A 6,000-nucleotide genomic window follows, 5' to 3' on the forward strand; every position below is an offset into this window, starting at 1 on the left:
AAAGTTGACAGAGTTTCAATGTGGCAGAATTGTCGAGCAAGGTCTCTCTAGAATGTTTCCGGGCGTAGTAAAACTGGTGTTGCAAATTTCTTAAAAGAGGGATGCGGAAAAAGAATTTCAAGTGGTCGGCCCAAAAAAATTTCGTCGGGGTTGAGCAGGAGGATTCGACTGGTTGCCGGCAAGACACCAGCCGATCGTCGAATTAGATTAAGACTCTTACAGACGCAGAATATAGCTCAAGAACAATAACACGGCATCTACGAGAGAAATGCTTTAATGACCGCAAACATCTTTAAAGGCCACACCTTTTTCCACACCACGACAAAGCTCGGTTAAACTTTAGTGAGAAGCACCAAACATGGGACGTAGAAAAGTGGACGAAGGTTTTGTTCTCTGACGAGAAAAAATTTAACCTGGATGGTCTAGATGGCTTCCAACGATACCGGTACGATAAGGGTATCCTACCGGAAACATTTTCTACGCGATACAGTGGAGAATGTTCCATCATGAACTTAGGTGCATTCTCCTTCCATTGAACAATGGAGCTTCAGGTTATACAGGGGCGTCAAACAGCAGTTGGCTACATTGGCATGTTTTAGAGAGCATCCTTATTGACTGAAGATCCTCGCTTGTATGGAAATGACTGGATCTTTCAGCAGGACAACGCTGCAATCCACAATGTCCGCAGGACAAGGGACTTTTTAATGGCGAATAACGTGATTCTTTTAGACCATCCGGCGTGTTCGCCCGAACTGAACCCCATTGAAAATGTTTGGGGTGAATGGCAAGGGAAGTCTATAGAAATGGACGTCAATTGTAAACAGTGCATGATCATTGTGAAGCCATCTTCACCACTTGGAATAACATTCGAGCCAGCCTTCCGCAAACGCTTATATAGACCATGCCAAAGCGAATGTTTGAAGTTTTTCGCAGTGACAGCCGAGCAACTCACTACTGAGACCTCTAGTTGGGCATTTCCTGTCCTATTTAGGACTTCTTTTTGATATTGTCTTAAACTTTTGACAAACTAATATTTAGGATAATTTTATAATGTTCACATTTATTATTATTTCCCTATTTTTTATTTTTATTTTCTATTTTACTTTCATTTTTCGAAGCTCTACTCAAATAAGTGGTTGAGTTTAACAACGAAAAATGGATATTTTTTCTTTAGGTTCATTGGCCTTAAGAGTTTGCTCAGCAGTGTATCTTTGGAATAACATATTTGCTCTGACTACGTATATAAACCAATCCAATGTAATCCACAAATTTATTAGCAGTTTTCACAAAAGTTTTGGAATACATCCCGGGTTTTTTACGTTCACAGCTTTACTTCTGTGGCTGTTTATCCATGATAAACTTGGTAAAGAGAATGAAATACGGTATAACTTTTACAAAAGAATTTATTTTCTATCAATTTAGAAAAACCCAAGAGTGAATACCAGTGAATATGTTTTTCAGTATTGGATTTTTGTAAAGCTGTCACTGCATATACGTATATCAAGATTACATGAATTACATAGTTGAGAATATTAGACCTAAAATATTACTGAAACAATTTTTGACTACTGCTAAAAGTTGGGTTAATATTACGTCACAAAATAAAGAACTGTAAAGTGATATCGCAAGGAATCCGATATGTTTCAGTCGCTTCGAATATATATTTATAGCAAAAATTTACACAATTATCATAAACTACTGTACTAGTATAAACATTACTGCCGAAGTGAAGGGATTACGATTTCATTTAGAACTTATAAATATAAAATATCACAATGGGTATTGCCAGGAGTTTGTTTTTAATGGGAATATACTTCAGTTACTAATACACTATTTTTAATATAATACATATGCATATATATATATATATATGCACTTCTACAACTGCATGTGTTATGGCGAGATCTCATTTATGAACAAACTACGTTAAAATAAGTATACCTGCAATTTGAAAAGTACACTGGATAACAGCTATTACTTTTTATTTGAAATTTACATTACAATTATACACATATAAATTAATTTAAATAACTATTTATACCTTTTTACGTTACATAAGGTAAACATGCCGTGCAGTCTTGACTGAAATGTAAATACTCCTTGAAACGTGTCTTCATTCTTACTGCATCAAATATCATAAACTGCCGGTTGTTTATTGCCGATCCACAGCTAGATTAGTTTTTTCACACCTGTTGAGTGTTCTTTGATGTGTGTTTAATATTTAGTAGTTTTAGACCAGGAATAAGGTTCCAATATTTACTGCCCGAAACAGTTAAAATTACGATAATACACTTTTTACATTTATCAATCAATTTTATGTTTATTGTATCACGTTTCGAAATCGCATATAAACAAAATTTGTTGAAAGCTTAGATTGTTAAAAATAATAATCTACTAAAGAGCAATATAAAGTGAAACGAGATTCATTGAACAACGCTTTAAATATAACTCCACCTGATTTTGTTTTCAACAGATTCCACTCATGCTGATTGAAGTTTGTTCTATGTCAAAAGAGAAAAACGTTTTCAACATACATATAATTTCAAACTACAATTTACAGGAGTAACCACATATTAGTTTCTTGTAGTTGGAATCATTTGTTGTTGTTGAATTTCATTTAACTAATTATTATGTCAAAATACTCTTTGATTGAACTCATCAGTAATTTCTGTGTTAGTAAAATTGTTAGAGTGTAGCATTACTGATTGTAAGTTGTTCTAATTTGGTTGATCTAGAGTTTTCTTCTTAACCAACTAGTAAACTTTTTGGTACTTAAATTACCATGTCTGTCATATCCCAGCTTGTCTTATGAACCCTGTCTTATGAACAGTTACATGCGAAGTATCATGAGAAAAGATTAAATGATTAACTTTACATAATATATTAAAACAATTTTGCAAAATATTTAACAATATCAAATGAAAGAGACAGCTATTCCTACAGAATAAAACGTGAAACGGTAAGACATTTTAGGTGTATAAAATTAGCTTAGTTTGATTTTTTTTATATTTGATCTTTATTTTTCTGTTTTTGAGAAAACTTCCAAACTTCCCAGGTAAAATTAAAAATTTATATTTTCCAGAAACACCTAAAAACAACATCTTAAACGATTTTTTCAAAGAATTTTCTCACAAAACCATCAACATAATTTCACAAAACAGAAAACTGAAAACCAATCTTACAAAAAGAGACATTAATTCTATTAAAAACCTAAAACAAGACAACAACATAAAAATTCTAAATGAAGATAAAGGTAACGCTATAGTCATAATGAACACGAATGAATACATCCAAAAAATGAAGAACATCCTATCAGACACGAACAAATTTAAACCAATACACACAAATCCAACAAAGACACACGAGACACAACTGAACAGATTACTACTAAAAATCAAAAAAGCCAACACAATTTCACAAACACTTTATTCCTACCTACGTAAAACCGACTCACGCATACCACAAATATACGGCATCCCCAAACCTCATAAACCAGATTGTCCATTACGACCAATAATGTCCACTTATGAATCGTTTAATTACAATCTTGGTAAATACCTAGCATGGGCATTCTCCAAATATGTAACATCAGCCAGCTCATTCATCAAAGACTCTTTTAATTTCAAGTCTAATCTAAATCAACTTAATCATAAATCCCTAAAGGCCAGTTTCGATGATATATCCCTCTTTACAGAAGTTCCAACCACTGAAGCCTGCAAGATAGCCTTAGAACTCTATATCTGAGACCCTAACCCAACAAGAGACATTCCCAGCAACCAATTAGCAACCCTCATAGAATTCACCACGATAAAGACAAACTTAATGTTCAACAACCACAACTATATACAAACAAATGGCCTAAGCATGGGCAACCCAGTATCACCAGTTCTAGCCAATATTTTTATGACACAAGTTGAAACACAAGCAGTTAACACAGCATTACATCCACCACTATACTGGTACAGATATGTAGATGACACGGTTGCGGGATTGAAATCTACAGAACACATACTTAATTTTTCAATCACATTAACTCTATACATCCCAACATTAACTTCAAATGTGAACAGGAAGAAAACAATCAAATATCATTTCTTAACCTCAAAATTACAAGAATCGACACACAATTCAAAACAGAAATCCACCGAAAAATCACCCATACTGGACTATACATTCCTTGGGACTCAGCACATGAAACAAAACAAAAACTCAACATACTAAGAAACCAAATAAACACAGCCATAAAACTGTGCTCACCAGATAAAATTGATGATGAATTAGACAAAATAAAACAATACTTCATGAACGTCAATAAGTTTCCTCCACAAACCGTAGAAAACATCATACGCACAAACCCAGACAGAAAGCAAAATCAACCAACAAAAGTAAATATATCTCACGAATCAAAAAATCACGAAACCATACACTGCTGCATACCATATATTCCTGACATCAGCAGACAAATAACCAACATTTGGCAAAAACTAGTAACAAAATATGACATTCCAGTTAATACCAAATTTATTCAAAAAACCAGGCACAAAACTGAGGTCTATACTATGTAAAAACTACACTGACAAACACCACACCAACATTATTTATAAAATACAATGTGATAACTGCCACGACTTCTATATTGGAGAAACAAGTAGAAAAATTGAAACCAGATTCAAAGAACATAAAAAAGTCACCTTTACACGTTTTCGAACACTGCAAGTCAAATAAACCCAACATAACCATAGAAAACACTCAAATACTAAATAAAGAAACAAACATAAACAAATGCAAAATTAAAGAAGCCTTATTTATCCAACAACTTAAACCCAAAATAAACCAATATAAAGGAACGTCTTTATACCTATATTAATATAATAAAATAAATAAATTATATATTCAAACATCTAACACCGCCCTCTACATTCCGACACTCAGTTACACAACCCCTTCCAAACATGTGGTCAGCTTCCGGTCAATTACCTCTTTCTTTGTGAACCTGACGATGACCGAAGAAGGTCGAAACGTTGTTCGCTCTTCTATGTAAAATATTTTCTCAACCCAAACGAGACGTTTTTGCATATATACTCTTAAAAAAAAGAAACGCAAAAGGGATTTTTTTGTTATTTTAAAGAGAAATATATGTAATAACGTTACAAGCTCAGAGTATGTGATGTTACACGTGTTACGGCACTGATTGTCAGACCAAAATGACAATAAAAGTTGTGCACTTTGAAAACGGAGGAAAACATCGGATTTTTTGCCAAAACGCATTCGTGTCCAATAAATTTGTTTGAGAGATCTGCATGTTCTGCAAGTGCAACATGTGCAAAATCCCTATAAAAGTGACGGGTTCTCGGTTTCCATAGCTCAGTGTTAAGCCACCGACACGTCTACTGCCTCAACCATACCAAGGCTGCGTAGGATTTCCGATCAGACCGTACGCAACCGTCTACGAGATTCTTAGGCCCCATGTGCAACCCATCATGGTGAACGTCAACGACGTTTTTCAACATGACAACGCCCGTCCTCACACAGCCCGACTCACCACTGTCTTCTTGAGACACCACATTATCAACGTTCTTCCCTGGCCCACCAGATCACCAGATTTAAACCTCATTGAACATCTTTGGGACGAGTTGGACCGACGTCTGCGACGGCGACAACCTCAACCGCAGACTCTACCTCAGCTTGCAGCAGCTTTGCAGGCTGAGTGGACAGCCATTTCACAGGATGTGATTCGTCATTTCATCGCTTCCATAGGCAGGAGATGCCAAGCAGTTATTGATGCTCACGGGGGGCATACTCGTTATTGACGTTGAGTGACGTTAAACTTCACCTATTGAGCATGGACTTCGCCTTTGCAGACTTTGGATGTTCAGCAGTGAATGTGCAAAGTTTCACACATGTCATACAGAACTACCCGGTATAAACTTGTTAATAATATGTCTCAAACTTTGCTATTTGCATTTCTTTTTTTGAAGAGTATATAAAGGTTACAGTGAT

The sequence above is a fragment of the Tachypleus tridentatus genome, chromosome 1, assembly GCF_004210375.1.
Source record: "Tachypleus tridentatus isolate NWPU-2018 chromosome 1, ASM421037v1, whole genome shotgun sequence".
Lineage (NCBI taxonomy): Eukaryota > Metazoa > Arthropoda > Merostomata > Xiphosura > Limulidae > Tachypleus > Tachypleus tridentatus.